Source organism: Schistocerca gregaria, chromosome 3, assembly GCF_023897955.1.
Source record: "Schistocerca gregaria isolate iqSchGreg1 chromosome 3, iqSchGreg1.2, whole genome shotgun sequence".
In the NCBI taxonomy this organism is placed as follows: Eukaryota; Metazoa; Arthropoda; class Insecta; order Orthoptera; family Acrididae; genus Schistocerca; species Schistocerca gregaria.
In genome coordinates, this window is record NC_064922.1 from 901393266 (window position 1) to 901412403 (window position 19138).

Genomic DNA, 19138 nt, shown 5'->3' on the forward strand with positions numbered 1-19138 from the left:
ATGCGTACCATCACGTTTCCGACTTAGTTAAAGGTCGGATTGTAGCCTTTGACGATTGTGGTTTATCGTATCGCGACATTGCTGCTCGCGTTGGTCGAGATCCATTGACTGTTAGCAGAATATGGAATCGGTGGGTTCAGGAGGGTAATACGAAACGCCGTGCCGGATCCCAACGGCTTCGTATCACTAGCAGTCGAGATGACAGGCGTCTTATCCCTATGGCTGTAACGTATCGTGCAGCCACGCCTCAATTCCAGAGTCAACAGTTGGGGACGTTTGCAAGACGACAACCATCTGCACGAACAGTTCGACGACGTTTGCAGCAGCATGGGCTATCAGCTCGGAGACCATGGCTGCGGTTACTCTTGACGCTGCGCCACAGACAGCAGCGCCTGCGATGGTGTATTCAACGACGAACCTGGGTGCACGAATGGCAAGAGGTAATTTTTTCGGGTTAATCCAGGTTCTGTGTACAGCATCATAATGGTCGCATCAGTGTTTGGCGACATCGCGGTGAACGCACATTTTACACTCCATCCAAGCTCTGTTTGACTCAATGCCCAGACGTATCAAGGCCGTTATTACGGCCAGAGGTGATTGTTCTGGGTAATGACTTCCCAGGATCTATGCACCCAAATTGCGTGAAATTGTAATGACATGTCAGTTCTAGTATAATATATTTGTCCGATTAATACCCGTTTATCACCTGCATTTCTTCTTGGTTTAGCAATTTTAATGGCCAGTAGTGTAAATAAAATAATAATCGCACAGTTATAAAGTACGTTTTACCAGGATACGTTATATTTTCTAGAGGAACGTTAAATAGATTTCATAGATTGTTACTCGTACAATGCTGTTATGGCCGCTAGAGGAAAATTTAGTCACTTGGTTTTCAGCAACTTAACTTTATTTACACATTTCGAGTAAACTCATCTTCAGAATGTCAAAGGGAATAAGGGGCTTCATACACACGGTATGGCGTTGTACATGTAACCAATTTCACCCGTATTTCCTTCGACTTTATGAAGATAAGTTTACTCGCTTAAATAAAGTTGAGTTGCTGAACCTCAAGTGACTACGTATTTCTCCAGCCACAATAACGGCAGCGTACAAAAAAGTTAAAAAGGATCACGTGTCTCTTATGTGACTTTGTCATGTACTACATTCACGTAGACCTTCCACGGAAAGCAACGTCACTATGAAGGATTCTAGAGAAGATAATTTCGACAGTGGCGCCGTCTGTCCATATCGGAACCCAACATAGACTGAGGTGACAAAACTAATGGGGTACCTCCTAATATTGTGTCAGACCACCTTTTTTCCCGACGTAGTGCAGTGCTGGACGTGGCATGGACTCAAGAAGTTGTTGGAAGCCACTGCAGAAATATTGAGCCATGCTGTTTTTGTTGCTGGTTTTGTTGTTGTTGTTGTTGTGGTCTTCAGTCCTGAGACTGGTTTAATGCAGTTCTCCATGCTACCCTATCCTTGCAAGCTTCTTCATCTCCCAGTACTTACTGCAACCTACATCCTTCTGAATCTGCTTAGCGTATTCATTTCTTGGTTTCCCTCTACGATTTTTACCCTCCACGCTGCCCTCCAATGCTAAATTTGTGATCCCTTGATGCCTCAGAACATGTCCTACCGACGGATCCCTTCTTCTTGTCAAGTTGTGCCACAAACACCTCTTCTCTCCAATTCTCTTCAATACCTCATCGTTAGTTATGTGACCTACCCATCTAATCTTCAGCATTCTTCTGTAGCACCACATTTCGATAGCTTCTATTCTCTTCTTGTCCAAAGTATTTATCTTCTGCCTCTATATCCGACCATAACTGGGAAACTGTTGGCGCTGCAGGATATTGTGCACTAACTGACCTCTCGATTATGTGCCGTGTATGTGCGATAGGATTCGTGTCGGGCGATCTGGGTGGCCAAACCATTCGCCCGAATTCTCCATAATGTTCTTCATACCAATCGCCAACAATTGTGACAAGATTTTTTTAAAGTATGAAGTCCATGAGTGGCTGAAAACGGTCTTCATGTAGCCGAAAGTGACTATTTCCGGTCAATTATCGGTTCAGTTGGACCGGAGGACTCATTTCATTCCATATGGGGCTATCACCAGTTTGCACAATGTCTTGTTGTCAACTTGGATCCATTGCTTCGTGAGGTCTGCGCCACACACGAATTCTAGCATCAACTCGTACGAACTGAAATCGGAACTTGCTGGACCAGGCAACGGTTTTCGAAACGTCTAGGATCCAGCCGATGTGGTCACGAGCCCAGGAGAGGCGCTGCAGGCAATGTCGTGCTCTCGCGTCAGCCGTCCGTCCGCTTTCATATCCAATTAATGCTAAATTTCACCGCATTGTCCTAAAGGATACGTCCGTTGTACGGCCAGCATTGGTTTCTACGTTTATTTCGTGCAAACACCGCTGCTCTCGGCGAAGGTCGTCGGCCACTGTGTTATCCGTGGTGAGAGGTAATGTCTGTAATTTCGTATTCTGGCGCATTCTTCCCACGTGGACCTCAGCATATTGAATTCCCTAACGATTTCCTAAATGGAATATCCCATGAGTCAAGCTTCAACTACCCTTCTGCTTTAATTCCCGTCGTGCGGCCATGATCACATTGCAAATCTTTCAACGTTAATGACCGAGATGACCAAGTACAAATGACAGCTCTGCTTATGCACTGCCCCATTAATGGTTAATGGGTGGCCAGATGCCCTTCGTGCCCCCCCCCCCCCCCCCCCTACCCCCGGGACGAAATTACTAGATCCCAGCTGTCTGCGTCTACTGTAATCCGTGGAATTGTGCGAACGTATTCAGATGTCTGCGGCAAGTGTAACTGAGGCTGAACGTGGGGACCAGCCCAGTATTCACCTAGTGGGATGTGGAAAACAGCCTAAAATTCACATCCAGGCTGGCCGGCACACCGGCCCTCGTCGTTAATCCGCCGGGCGGATTCGATCCGGGGCTGGTGCGCCTACTCCAGTGCAAGAAGCAGCGCGTTAGCACTCTCGGCTAACCTGGAGGGTCAAAAGATACTCAGCATCTCTAAGTAAAATTTTACTTAGACTTTAAAGAGCTTACACAATGACTGTAAATAAATAACAAGATAATAAAAGTAAAACAGTTTTTGCTCAGAGAAAAGATTCCACTGACACTTATTTTGTGCTTGTCAGTTAAAAAACCAAAAAGATACGTAAACGTGAGATGTACTGCCTGATAAAATTTTGATGGTTGGAAATGTTTGCACATTGCTTTTCCCACGTTTTCCGCTCTGAGCAGTGAGTAGAATCTACCGTTCTCCTTTTGCCAGTAACAAATAGCGAGGTGAAGCAGTAGTTGGCACTCAGAACCCGTATACGAAAGTACGGAGCTTCAAATCCTCATCTGGCCATTGTGCTTTAGGTTTTTCGTGGTTCCCCTAAATCATTTAATGTTACCTTCTGCATGGTTCTTTTTAATAGGTTATCTTTATATGCCAACTAGCTGTGCAGATGACGAAGAAATTGAAGAAATGTATGATCAAATAAAAGAAATTATTCAGATAGTGAAGGGTGACGAAAATTTAATAGTCATGGGTGACTGGAATTCGGTAGTAGGAAAAGGGAGAGAAGGAAACGTAGTAGGTGAATATGGACTGGGGCAAAGAAATGAAAGAGGAAGCCGCCTGGTAGAATTTTGCACAGAGCACAACTTAATCATAGCTAACACTTGGTTCAAGAACCATAAGAGAAGGCTGTATACAAGGAAGAAGCCTGGAGATACTGACAGGTTTCAGATAGATTATATGGTGGTAAGACGGAGATTTAGGAACCAGGTTTTAAATTGTAAGACATTTCCAGGGGCAGATGTGGACTCTGACCACAATCTATTGGTTATGAACTGTAGATTAAAACTGAAGAAATTGCAAAAAGGTGGGAATTTAAGGAGATGGGACCTGGATAAACTATCTAAACCAGAGGTTGTACAGAGTTTCAGGGAGAGCATAATGGAGCAATTGACAGGAATGGGGGAAAGAAATGCGGTAGAAGAAGAATGGGCAGCTTTGAGGGATGAAGTAGTGAAGGCAGCAGAGGATCCAGTAGGTAAAAAGATGAAGGTTAGTAGAAATCCTTGGGTAACAGAAGAAATATTGAATTTAATTGATGAGAGGAGAAAATATAAAAATGCAGTAAATGAAGCAGGCAAAAAGGAATACAAACGTCTCAAAAATGAGATAGACAGGAAGTGCAAAATGGCTAAGCAGGGATGCCTAGAGGACAAATGTAAGGATGTAGAGGCTTATCTCACTAGGGGTAAGATAGATACTCCCTACAGGAAAATTAAAGAGACTTTTGGAGATAAGAGAACCACTTGTATGAACATCAAGAGCTCAGATGGAAACCCAGTTCTAAGCAAAGAAGGGAAAGCAGACAGGTGGAAGGAGTATATAGAGGGTCTATACAAGGGCGATGTACTTGAGGGCAATATTATGGAAATGGAAGAGGATGTAGATGAAAATGAAATGGGAGATACGATGCTGCGTGAAGAGTTTGACAGAGCACTGAAAGACCTGAGTCGAAACAAGGCCCCCGGAGTAGACAACATTCCATTGGAACTACTGACGGCCTTGGGAGAGCCAGTCCTGACAAAACTCTTCCATCTGGTGAGCAAGACGTACGAGACAAGCGAAATACCCTCAGACTTCAAGAAGAATATAATAATTCCAATCCCAAAGAAAGCAGGTGTTGACAGATGTGAAAATTACCGAACTATCAGTTTAATAAGTCACAGCTGCAAAATACTAATGCGAATTCTTTACATACGAATGGAAAAACTGGTAGAAGCCGACCTCGGGGAAGATCAGTTTGGATTCCGTAGAAATGTTGGAACACGTGAGGCAATACTGTCCCTACAACTTATTTGAGAAGCTAGATTAAGGAAGGGCAAACCTACGTTTCTAGCATTTGTAGACTTAGAGAAAGCTTTTGACAATGTTGATGGGAATACTCTCTTTCAAATTCTGAAGGTAGCAGGGGTAAAATACATGGAGCAAAAGGCTATTTACAATTTGTACAGAAACCAGATGGTAGTTATAAGAGTCGAGGGATATGAAAGGGAAGCAGTGGTTGGGAAGGGAGTGTTATTCAATCTGCATATTGAGCAAGCAGTGAAGGAAACAAAAGAAAAATTCGGAGTAGGTATTAAAATCCATGGAGAAGAAATAAAAATATTGAGGTTCGCCGATAACATCGTAATTCTGTCAGAGACAGCACAGGACTTGTAACAGCAGTTGAACGGAATGGATAGTGTCTTGAAAGGGGGACATAAGATGAACATCAACAAAAGCAAAACGAGGATAATGGAATGTAGTCGAATTAAGTCGGGTGATGTTGAGGGAATTAGATTAGGAAATGAGACACTTAAAGTAGTAAAGGAGTTTTGCTATTTGGGGAGCAAAATAACTGATGATGGTCGGAGAGGATATAAATTGTAGACTGCCAATCGAAAGGAAATCGTTTCTGAAGAAGAGAAATTTGTTAACATCGAGTATAGATTTAAGTGTCAGGAAGCCATTTCTGAAAGTATTTGTATGGAGAGTAGGCATGTATGGAAGTGAAACATGGACGATAACTAGTTTGGACAAGAAGAGAATAGAAACTTTCGAAATGTGGTGCTACAGAAGAATGCTGAAGATTAGATGGGTAGATCACATAACTAATGAGGAAGTATTTAATAGGATTGGGGAGAGGAGAAGTTTGTGGCACAACTTGACCATAAGAAGGGATCGGTTGGTAGGACATGTTCTGAGGCATCAAGGGATCACCAATTTAGTACTGGAGGGCAGCGTGGAGGGTAAAAATCGTAGAGGGAGATCAAGAGATGACTACACTAAAGCAGATTTAGAATGATGTTGGTTGCAGTAGGTACTGGGAGATGAAGAAGCTTGCACAAGATAGAGTAGCATGGAGAGCTGCATCAAACCAGTCTCAGGACTGAAGACCACAACAACAACATGGCAGTGTTATTTCTTCAAATGGACTCTAAAAGCATTATGTTATAATACAATAATTAATTTTAGTTCTGTTATTCTGAAATATTTCGTAACGTTAATTAATTTCATATTATTGATTGGAATATATGCCGTATTATCGCATCTTAGAGACTCCAGCGCTCGCGATCGATAAAAAGTAACTCATTTAATATAACTGAATGAAAGTTGACAGGTATGTAACCAGCGTTGGTGCTTTCAGAGTTTTAAAGAACAGCCCCAGCATATGCTCATCTGTATGGACGATACAATCACGTCATTATATTATGTGCACAAAGAAATAAAAGGAAACAGAGTTACATAATTGAGGAAGAAAATTAACTTGGTATTCAGTGGGATTTGGAATCGACGCGGTGGTTTCTTATTTAACTTTCCCAAATAAAGTGGATTGTGGCGCATCATGCAGACAAAGCATAAAACAAGAGTTCTAACACTACGAGATAAAGAAACTTATTTTCTGTGCTAAGTTTTACTGCTTGCATCCTAGATAGACTTCGTACGTCGTTCATAGGGAGTATTCTAACAGCACGGACGTCATCTGCGACTGTAACTAATACACTCCTGGAAATGGAAAAAAGAACAGATTGACACCGGTGTGTCAGACCCACCATACTTGCTCCGGACACTGCGAGAGGGCTGTACAAGCAAAGATCACACGCACGGCACAGCGGACACACCAGGGACCGCGGTGTTGGCCGTCGAATGGCGCTAGCTGCGCAGCATTTGTGCACCGCCGCCGTCAGTGTCAGCCAGTTTGCCGTGGCATACGGAGCTCCATCGCAGTCTTTAACACTGGTAGCATGCCGCGACAGCGTGGACGTGAACCGTATGTGCAGTTGACCGACTTTGAGCGAGGGCGTATAGTGGGCATGCGGGAGGCCGGGTGGACGTACCACCGAATTGCTCAACACGTGGGGCGTCAGGTCTCCACAGTACATCGATGTTGTCGCCAGTGGTCGGCGGAAGGTGCACGTGCCCGTCGACCTGGGACCGGACCGCAGCAACGCACGGATGCACGCCAAGACCGTAGGATCCTACGCAGTGCCGTAGGGGACCGCACCGCCACTTCCCAGCAAATTAGGGACACTGTTGCTCCTGGGGTATCGGCAAGGACCATTCGCAACCGTCTCCATGAAGCTGGGCTACGGTCCCGCACACCGTTAGGTCGGCGGAAGGTGCACGTGCCCGTCGACCTGGGACCGGACCGCAGCAACGCACGGATGCACGCCAAGACCGTAGGATCCTACGCAATGCCGTAGGGGACCGCACCGCCACTTCCCAGCAAATTAGGGACACTGTTGCTCCTGGGGTATCGGCAAGGACCATTCGCAACCGTCTCCATGAAGCTGGGCTACGGTCCCGCACACCGTTAGGCCGTCTTCCGCTCTCGCCCCAACATCATGCAGCCCGCCTCCAGTGGTGTCGCGACAGGCGTGAATGGAGGGACGAATGGAGACGTGTCGTCTTCAGCGATTAGAGTCGCTTCTGCCTTGGTGCCAATGATGGTCGTATGCGTGTTTGGCGCCGTGCAGGTGAGCGCCACAATCAGGACTGCATACGACCGAGGCACACAGGGCCAACACCCGCCATCATGGTGTGGGGAGCGATCTCCTACACTGGCCGTACACCTCTGGTGATCGTCGAGGGGACACTGAATAGTGCATGGTACATCCAAACCGTCATCGAACCCATCGTTCTACCATTCCTAGACCGGCAAGGGAACTTGCTGTTCCAACAGGACAATGCACGTCCGCGTGTATCCCGTGCCACCCAACGTGCTCTAGAAGGTGTAAGTCAACTACCCTGGCCAGCAAGATCTGCGGATCTGTCCCCCATTGAGCATGTTTGGGACTGGATGAAGCGTCGTCTCACGCGGTGTGCACGTCCAGCACGAACGCTGGTCCAACTGAGGCGCCAGGTGGAAATGGCATGGCAAGCCGTTCCACAGGACTACATCCAGCATCTCTACGATCGTCTCCATGGGAGAATAGCAGCCTGCATTGCTGCGAAAGGTGGATATACACTGTACTAGTGCCGACATTGTGCATGCTCTGTTGCCTGTGTCTATGTGCCTGTGGTTCTGTCAGTGTGATCATGTGATGTATCTGTCCCCAGGAATGTGTCAATAAAGTTTCCCCTTTCTGGGACAATGAATTCACGGTGTTCTTATATCAATTTCCAGGAGTGTAGTTAGGGCAACAGAGATGGACTCGTATTTATCGTATAATTTGCAGATCCCCATAATGGGTAAGCGACAACTACGTGAAAGATGCTCCATTGGCTCTCAGTACTAATCAAGAACGTTGGAAAGATTGGCGCAATTCCCTGGTACAAAAGGCAGGAGTAACATTACAATGCTGAATCACTATACAGAGCCAGTACAAAGTTCGCATCACTGAAATCGTATGTTGATGCTAAAGATTCCGTATAAATGTTGGTTTCTATTTACACTTGAACTAGTTTCGCCACAGTAGCATGCGAGGTCGAGTTCTGAATTTGTTGATCGAGACTGTCATCGGAGAGAATGTATGTGTTAGTTTATACTCGCAGGACATCGTGTGTGTTGGCAAGTGTTTGCATCTATGATGTTTTGCTCTGGTTGCAAACCAGCATCACATAGCGTCCACTCAGTGTCTGTGCATGCGATGCTTTCTTTTTTTTTTCTCTCAAGCCATTTTTGCGTAAGCTCAGCCGATGGCCACTTCACGGCTCGAAGCATTTGTCGATGGCCGACTGCCAGCAGAAAAACTAGCGCACTGTTTGTTTGACGCCGACCAGAGAAAATCACTGCTCTTCGGTGCTGTGGAGTATTTGCTTTTATTTTCCTTACAAAGACGCACGGGCTGTATAGGACTTTTATGTGAGGCAGAAATATTTCGAATATTTCTGACTGAACAACAAAACTGCAAAAACGCGACGCTTCTATGGGACGATAGCGGCAATTTCTGTTTTAAGGCGGGCTGCCACAGTCTTTTCTATTAGCAGAATCAAATTTTCCACTTTTGAATGACTGACATGAATTTGCGAACACAATGCCAGTTTGTAATTTCTCCCTTTTCAGGTGACCATCCTTTCATGGCTTACGTGAACAATCTAGAGCAGCTTTCTTTATGTTATTGATCAAAATTGAAATCAAACCGGGAATTCTCTCAACTGTGAATTACGTGGAAATGATTTAAAACGTAGTGCTCGGTTCATGTATAAACTGCTGTCATTAAGAACTCCTTTTACAAATCGAGTATCTAGTTATTGCACAAGTGGATAACAACGATTAGTTAATTACTGTTTAAAACATTTTAGAAAAATTATCTAAGCTGAGGCTAGTCGCTATTTACCGATATTTATTTAACAATTTGTAACATATGCAAATAATAACAATACATAGTGAAGTACTGCAAACTTTGTACCCCATTGTATAAAAGCATACAAAATTTTATATACCAGAGTCATGATAACTTCGCTTATTTCACATGAATGTGTGAAACGTATTATAATTTTGTTACATTTCTTAGGTTTGGTAGCTCTTACTAGCAACATCCAACAACTTTTTCAACTACCTCCCTGCTGCAGCTGGCCATCCCCCCTGCGAACCATCTTCTATCTTTCCTTACTCGCCACGCTCATCGTTATATGATCTTTTACAGTATTACTGACAAGTGTGCGAACTATGCCCTTTTGAAGTAATTACTGTTCTCCCTGACAACTATCCTTTATCTCGTTTCCTATACTCGGGGACTGGGTGCTACTTTCGAATCGCCGTAGCTGAGAAGACAATCGTCTCCATTACACCATCGTATCGTCTGCCCATTAATCTAGTAGCTGGATGGGCACGAACCTAAAGCCAATAAACTGAAATAAAAAGAAAAAATGTTTCCTTTACATTAGGTAACGACTACTTCTTGTTTATTTTTCAGAACATACGCTCTGTTGGTGGCAACTTGTGACTTAGGCCTTCAGCAACGTTCAGTGCTGGAGTCTGCACATCTGCGGTAAGTACAGCCTTTCTTCCTAACTTTCAAACTACGGAGGGCACAGAAGAGTTGCTCAGGATGTCCTAGACCGCTGAAACTAGTTAGTATTATGTCAAAATGTAACGTTCTTGGCTCCATAGAACTTAAAAATGTAGTTGCCTTAAACTACATGGTTAACGAATCAGTTATATCATAAATATATGCGACTAAGGAAGCGTGGGGAGGTGAACTGGAACTGTTGTATACTCGTGTGATGTTGGTACAAGCAAATGGCAGGATTACAGCCATTGGTCGTGTGCCGTAAAACTGCACTTTTGCTTGCAAAAGTGATTGCTTATAAATCCTTTACACGATCTGTACCGGTATAATTTCAGTTCTGTCCCAGTCGCATCAGGGTGAACTGTCAGAGTAAATTTAGGACAGTAGTAGTTATTACACACTCGTTTCACTCGCTCTGATGTGTTAAAGAACTTCTGAAAAAAGAAAAGTATCTCAATTGACAGGACACATGAAGAAACGCGTCTAAATTGTTATGAATACTTAAGGCCAGGCTCTCAATCGAATGAGCCCACATCGCTTTGGCGATTCCCGTAGGAGGTTGTCAGTTAGTCATCATTTATTCCAGGGAAAAGCTGCATGGTCATCAACAGTAACTGTTCTTTCGAGAACAAGTTACTGTCTTCGTATGTATAGTTAAAGGCTACCCAGCCATTCGCCTTCGTCTGTGCGAATGCGCACAGGTTGCCCAAACTCTTACGGGAGTAATGAGTGGGTGGGCAAATGTCTATAAGGTACAATACATATGTAGAATTGTGGACAGTTGGGAATGTGAGGGTCACGGGAAGCGTGCAAGGGATAAGTCCCTGCATTCGCGCTATTAATCTGTGTCCTCGGTGGCTCAGATGGATAGAGCGTCTGCCATGTAAGCATGAGAGCCCGGGCTCGAATCCCGGTCGGGGCACACTTTTTCAGCTGTCCACATCGAGGTATATCAACAACACCTGTCGGCAGCTGAGGTTGTCAGTTAGTCATCATTTATATGAACTGTTGATCACGACATGACACAATGCGACCCATCCCATTCCTCCAGGGCGTAGATTGACCAATCGCTGTAACGGTAGGAATCCGCCACGTCCTGGAACAGGGGGAAGTTGCGCAAAGATCTCGGACTTGACAACTGCATACCCATAATGACTTAGTAGTTATGCAATTTTCAGTGGGAAGTAGATTAGGACGTCTCCAAACAGTGCCTGAAGCGATTTTCCAAAGGCCAGCCCGGTGCCAGGGCACTCCCACTGGGATTAGCTTGGTGGGCAAGGCCAAAGAAGTAAGTTTATACATTGGCTGGCACGCTCGTAATGCTGCAGGAGGTAGCTTCTAGAATAGTTAGATTATAGTAAAGATTAGTTCTTACCCATTGTACAACTAACTTATCATATCCTGTAGCATGTAAGGAAGTTAAAATTACAATTAGAATATGCTGCTAAATATCACTGAACTGTATTGTAAATCTTAAGACTCACTAATGTGTGAGGTGGTGGGTTATCATGTATGATATTATTGGTTTGAATAAAGAATTTTTCTAAAAAAAAGAAAAAGAAAGGTATTGCACACCCGCTCACTGCCAGAGTTTCCACTGCTTGCCTTCGTGTTTGCCAAACCATACCTCAGCCAGCAATATCTCCGCATCTCTCCCCAATTGAGAACACGTCGAGCACTACGCGCTGGGTTCTCCAACTAGCTGCAGAGTTTGACGATTTAAAATGCCAGTTGGGTATAATTTCGGACGATATCCCTCAGGTCAATCAATGCCAAGCCGAATAACTGCTTGCATACGGGCTAGATGTAGACCAATTAATTATTATCTTGATCGATTGGTGCACCTCTTTCTCTCCAATAAATCTTACTATTTTTGTCTGTACATTAACATCACACCTACCGATTTCTGACGCATGGTGATAATTCCTTCGTGGTGCCTCGTCTTGCTCGTCGTAAAGTGTGTACCCACCACGCTGCCCTCCAATACTAGATTGGTGATCCCTTGATGCCTCAGAACATGTTCTACCAACCGATCCCTTTTTCTAGTTAAGTTGCCCCACAAATTCTTCTTCTTCCCAATTCTATTCAATACCTCCTATTAGTTATATGATCTACCCATCTAATCTTCAGCATTCTTGTGTAGTACCACATCTCGAAAGTTTCTATTCTCTTCTTGTCCAAACTATTTATCGTCCATGTTTCACTTCCACACATGGCTACACTCCATACAGATACTCTCAGAAACTACTTCCTGCCACTTAAATCTATACTCGATGTTAACAAATTTCTCTTCTTCAGAAACGCTTTCGCCGGCCGGAGTGGCCGTGCTGTTCTAGGCGCTACAGTCTGGAGCCGCGTGACTGCTACGGTCGCAGGTTCGAATCCTGCCTCGGGCATGGATGTTTGTGATTTCCTTAGGTTAGTTAGGTTTAAGTAGTTCTAAGATCTAGGGGACTGATGACCACAGATGTTAAGTCCCGTAGTGCTCAGAGCCAGAAACGCTATCCTTGCCATTGCCAGTCTACATTTTATATCCTCTCTACTTCGACCGTCATCAGTTTATTTGCTCCCCAAATAGCAAAACTCCTTAACTTCTTTAAGTGTCTCATTTCCTAATCCAATTCCCTCAGCATCACCCGATTTAATTCGACTACATTCCATTATCCTCGTTTTTGCTTTTGTTGATGTTCATCTTATATTCCCCCCTTTCGAGACACTGTCCATTCCTTTCAACTGCTCTTCCAGGTCGTTTGCTGTCTCTCACAGAATTACAATTTCATTGGCGAACCTCAAATTTTTTATTTCTTCTCCACGGATTTTATTTCCTACTCCGAATTTTGTGTCCTTTACTGCTTGCTCAATATGCAGATTGAATAACATCGGGGAGATTCTACAAGCTTGTCTCATTCCCTTCCCAACCACTGCTTCCTTTTCCATGCCCCTCGATTCTTATAGCTGCCATTCGGTTTCTGCACTAATTGTAAATTGCCTTTCGCTCCCTGTATTTTACACTTGCCACCTTCGGGATTTGAAAGATTATTCCAGTGAACATTGTAAAAAGCTTTCTGCAAGTCTGAAAATGCTAGAAACGTAGGTCTGCCTTTCCTTAATCTGTCTTCTAAGATAAGTCGTGGGATCAGTATTGCCTCACGTGTCCCAACATTTCTACGGGATCCAAACTGCATAGGCAGATTGCATTTCTACTCCTATCATATGCAAGATCAGGGCACATAAGTAGCTGAACAACGCCAAGCAATAAGCTACTGTATAATAACAAAGCGTCTAAATAGCTGTAGCTTTGAATCAGTAAATGTGGGCTGTAAGTATTTCCGAGGTAAAGCCCAATAGCGAGTAGTCCTTAGATGACAGCGAAACATTAATCTCAGTCGTGTGCACGTGTGAAATGCGAGGGCAGAAGAGGCTCGCTAAGAACAGAGTCTCTGTCGGGGATCAGAGACTTGTCTTGCTCGCCGCGGGCCGAGTGACACTTTGAATGGGCGGCCCGCCGGCTGCCAGGGTGACAGATTGTCACCGCTGAGGCCGCCTGCTCCAGGACCCGGCGGCTCAGTTCCGCCAGCATACGCAGTCCGCTCTTTTTCTCCTTCACGACGTTTCGCCATCGTGCCTGGCTGACATTTTCACGAGATTTGTGGTGCCAGTAATTCCGCTGCGCTGTACTTCAGTTTCAACATCTATATGCATAGATATTACGCAAGCCACTTTACGATGCGTGGCTGAGTATACCTTGGGTGGTTTGGTAAGTCTGGTAAACCTCCAGGAAAGAAGGAAACATTCTTTTATGCCTTCCTGGTTGCTACTCTTGATTACTCCAAAGATCCTATGTATAAAGAATTTCAACAATGTACAGCTTACAGTTTGTTGTAGACCGCCGTCTGAATTGGTCATTGTGTAGACTGCGATTGAAAACGGAGAAAACCGAGTTTCGTGCTGTTATTAAACATTTTCATTTGAAGTGAGAGACTGCCGCATAAATTAAAACAAAATTGGATGATGCCGACGCTGCCTCTACACTATCACTGAAGACCAATATCTTCAGGATTAATAAATTCACACGTTGTCGGGCCAGAGGCGAAGCACGGTTCCGCCTTCCAATTGAGGTCATCATAAAGGAAATCATTGACTAAATCCATGACGTGGTAAACAACGAAGAATGAAAATTCATGAGATTACTGAAGCTGTAGGCATCTGAACTGCGTGAGCGCCTAATATCTTGTACGGAAAATTTTCTCTGAAGAAACTGTGCGAGGTGGGTGCCGACCAAAGCGCATCGGGCACAGGATTTCAACACAGATTCCGGTGATATGGATAGCAATCTGTAAGACTTTTTGCACCGATTTGGGACTATTGATGAAGCCTGGATCCATCGTTACACACCAGAATCAAAACGACTGTCAAACCAATGGACAATGGCTGGTGAAAGTCAACCGAACTAGGTGAAAACTGTTCTGTCAGCTTCTAAGGTGACGACCACATGTTTTTATAGGGATTCCCAAGGAATAATCTCTATAGATTACTTGGAAAAGAGACAGAACCCTAACTGGATCCTAATGTGCTTCATTGTCGGATCGTTTCAAGCTTTGTGGCTTAAAAAAGATGGTTGGCACGCAAAAAAGTGGTCTTTCACTTGAATTATGCACCATTCCCACATTGCCGGCCGGAGTGGCCGAGCGGTTGTAGGCGCTACAGTCTGGAACTGCACGACCGCTACGGTCGCAGGTTCGAATCCTGCCTCGGGCATGGATGTGTGTGATGTCCTTAGGTTAGTTAGTTTTAAGTACTTCTAAGTTCTAGGGGACTGATGGCCTAAGAAGTTAAGTCCCATAGTGCTCAGAGCCATTTGAGCCATTTGAACCATACCCGCAACAGCGATAGCAATGCCAAAAGTACGTGATTTGGGATTTGAATTGTTTCCTCATGAACCCTTTTCACCAGACGTAATCCCAAGTGACGTGGCTTGAAACTTTCTCTTCCTGGGAAGCAATTTTAATCATATGAAAAACTGATAGTTGTAGTCTACGAGTATTTTGCAATGACAGAACCTAGTTTGCCCATGAGATGAAAAACCTGGTGGACCGTTGGACCAAGCGTATATCCCTTAAAAGGGACAATGTCGGGAACTGAGACGAGTTGTTTAGGAAACAAACATTTTCTCTTGCCTTCTTACCAGACTTATCGAACCACCCTCGCAGTGCTGATAGGTACTCCATTTTTTATTCCACTCGCAAATGGGGCGAGGGAAATCGAGCTCTGATTACTGTTGTCTACGAGATCCTTACGCAAGACGCGCGTTCGTGACATTAGAAGCCTCCTACAGGCTGTCGGAGATCCAGGTCCTCCAAACAGCTGTGTAGCTGTGTTTCGCGGAAAGAAGGTGGTCTGCCCTGTGAGGATGCTCTTGCCTATCATACATACTTCGCAGGATATCGTGCGAGAAAAAGGCAAGCTGTTTCGCAGGAGCCGATCCTTTCTAAATTAGTTTTGATTTGTGGATGTACGTTTTTTTTTCCTCGCAAGGAAAATTATTACATTCGCACTTACAGTATGCTCAAGAACTCTGGAGCAAACCGACTTAAGTCCGGGTCCGTTCTTTTACGCTTCGTATGTACGGAGCTCACCTGTGCTTTCCTCCACTCGCTTCGGAAATTGCGGTGCGCCATAATTGCAAGGTAAGTAAGGGGCCAACGCCGAAGAGTACTGTCTGTAAAATCGAATTGCGATTCTGTCCGGACCTGTCGACTTATTTGTTCGCAACTCTTTCAGTTGCTTTTCAACGGCAGAAGTGCAGGGTTTCTGTAGCACTCAAACGATAGTACAGGGTTTATCTCTAACACGTCCATGCTCGAACGATTTTAAAAAAATACAATTTAAAACTAGCTTGCTCTCTTCTATTGCCGCAACAATCTGAGCTAAGAGTGACTGAACATAAGTCTTAGCGATTTTACGTCCAACCAGATTTTCTAGGAGCCTTGGGGAGATGAGCAGAGGTCTTGCAGTCAATACATCGCAGTAGATATACCGGTAATATTAGAATGCTCCCTGACTCATTGGAAGCAACAGTATGTTTTTCTGTTGTTCGTGCTATTATTTCAGAGTTGCAGCTGTAAGGAGCGTTGCTGTAGCGAAACGAAGCCAGACGGATGTCGTAATGAGTATCGTGGCTGCACGTTCATCAATACTAATAGTAGTAGTAGTTTTATTTATGTTTAGATATCTTTTACAAGGACACTGGACAAGTTTTTGGAATTACAATTTAAGAAAAACAAAAATGAAGTAGTTCTCACACACACAGACATTTACAGATTTAAAGGTCTAGAATGACAAGAATGGGGCAGGTCGTCGGTTATAGTAGGAAAAATCGCGGCGTTTTCCCGAAATAATCAAGAGAAGCAATGGAAAACCTAAATCAGCATGGCTGGATGAAGACTGAAGCCTCTATCCTCCGGAATGCAAGGCCAACCCTTTTAAATTGGTGCTACTTATTCGGTTCTTCCTTAGTGTACAATACTGCTTTACAGACAAGTTATTTAATAATGGTGGAAAGACAGTGCTACATTGTTCATTCTTTTCTCACACCTAGTCACTGTACACACTACACACGCTATACACAAATTGTTTCATAACATTACACACACTATCAGCTGCTGTCAGGACCATTTTGTGAACCGCAGCTTCCCATTAGCTAGCCTCAAAAACTGAGTCGACATCCTTTTGTGACGCATGAAATGTTGAGTTCAGAAAGGTGAGTTGACTACTGTGTTGGTGAATACAGCATTTCCCAGAGCGATACTTAATAATTCAACTATCACAGCATATGACAGGTTTTATTTTGCTGGAAAATGTGTGTGAATCTGCGGAGATCTTATAAATGTGCTATAACTGAGATTTCTATCCTTTTTTCAGCCAGGAGATACGAACTTAAGGGAACATTATACACTCCTGGAAATGGAAAGAAGAACACATTGACACCGGTGTGTCAGACCCACCATACTTGCTCCGGACACTGCGAGAGGACTGTACAAGCAATGATCACACGCACGGCACAGCGGACACACCAGGAACCGCGGTGTTGGCCGTCGAATGGCGCTAGCTGCGCAGCATTTGTGCACCGCCGCCGTCAGTGTCAGCCAGTTTGCCGTGGCATACGGAGCTCCATCGCAGTCTTTAACACTGGTAGCATGCCGCGACAGCGTGGACGTGAACCGTATGTGCAGTTGACGGACTTTGAGCGAGGGCGTATAGTGGGCATGCGGGAGGCCGGGTGGACGTACCGCAGTATTGCTCAACACGTGGGGCGTGAGGTCTTCACAGTACATCGATGTTGTCGCCAGTGGTCGGCGGAAGGTGCACGTGCCCGTCGACGCACGGATGCACGCCAATACCATAGGATCCTACGCAGTGCCGTAGGGGACCGCACCGCCACTTCCCAGCAAATTAGGGACACTGTTGCTCCTGGGGTATCGGCGAGGACCATTCGCAACCGTCTACATGAAGCTCGGCTACGGTCCCGCACACCGTTAGGCCGTCTTCCGCTCACGCCCCAACATCGTGCAGCCCGCCTCCAGTGGTGTCGCGACAGGCGTGAATGGAGGGACAAATGGAGACGTGTCGTCTTCAGTGATGGGAGTCGCTTCTGCCTTGGTGCCAATGATGGTCGTATGGGTGTTTGGCGCCGTGCAGGTGAGCGACACAGTCAGGACTGCATACGACCGAGGCACACAGCGCCAACACCCGCCATCATGGTGTGGGGAGTGATCTCCTACACTGGCCGTACACCTCTGGTGATCGTCGAGGGGACACTGAATAGTGCACGGTACGTCCAAACCGTCATCGAACCCATCGTTCTACCATTCCTAGACCGGCAAGGGAACTTGCTGTTCCAACAGGACAATGCACGTCCGCATGTATCCCATGCCACCCAGCGTGCTCTAGAAGGTGTAAGTCAACTACCCTGGCCAGCAAGATTTCCGGATCTGTCCCCCATTGAGCATGTTTGGGACTGGATGAAGCGTCGTCTCACGCGGTCTGCACGTCCAGCACGAACGCTGGTCCAACTGAGGCGCCAGGTGCAAATGGCATGGCAAGCCGTTCCACAGGACTACATCCAGCATCTCTACGATCGTCTCCATGGGAGAATAGCAGCCTGCATTGCTGCGATAGGCGGATATACACTGTACTAGTGCCGACATTGTGCATGCTCTGTTGCCTGTGTCTATGTGCCTGTGGTTCTGTCAGTGTGATCATGTGATGTATCTGACCCCAGGAATGTGTGAATAAAGTTTCCCCTTCCTGGGACAATGAATTCACGGTGTTCTTATTTCAATTTCCAGGAGTGTACGTGAAATTCGTTGAAATTTGACATTTTCTGTTTTCTACTCCACAATACACTTTTGACTTTCCTGAACATTTTGGTACATAATACATTAAGATCAGACACTTGTGAGACCTCCAAATATTATTTTGAATGTTTACATGTGTCTGTCAAATTTCGCGGCTACGCTTAAACTGCCACAGTTGAGCATTCGTATCTTGGAAATTACACAGTCTAGAAGGCTGTGAACTGCTTTGTTTTGTGCCTACTGCTACATCTCATAAGTTGTCATTACGAATAAACAAATCAGTCCTTTGTTTCTGATACTACTTTTAATTGAAAGTAGAGTGATTATTGGCTGTTTTTGAAGCTAACTTCTATTGCTTCTTACATGTAAATAAAATGACTAAGCGTAGGCCATTAAAGAAACTATGACAATTTAGAGAAGATGAAAAGAGCTGTGTGAAGCGCTTTCATTTATCAAATATCAGCCGATGAAAAGCCGTGTCATGCTTTGTGTCCACCTGTACCAAAAAAACTCAATTTTTTGGCACCCTGCATGAATTTGCACATAAACATTCTCTTCCTTTGGCAGTAATAAAGGCAATCAAACCTATTTACGGAGATTTGACAAATCCTGAGCTACTAAATAAGTGCTACATGCGAAGACCGAGAAAGTTAATGAGTCCTTCAGTAGTGTTGTGTGGTGCCGTACGCCTAAAAAGTATTTGTTTATAACTCTAAAGTTAGCAGTGTC

The 19138-nt window shown here is 44.8% G+C and overlaps 1 long non-coding RNA gene across 1 annotated transcript in view; it reads left to right on the forward strand.

Annotated features, from left to right (window-relative positions):
* LOC126355194 (uncharacterized) overlaps nt 1–19138 on the forward strand; it is a 512700-nt gene that overhangs the window by 169055 nt on the left and 324507 nt on the right. Inside the window, exon 2 of the long non-coding RNA XR_007565472.1 lies at nt 9957–10031. This is a non-coding gene — a long non-coding RNA (uncharacterized LOC126355194). The remainder of the gene's footprint in view (nt 1–9956; nt 10032–19138) is intronic.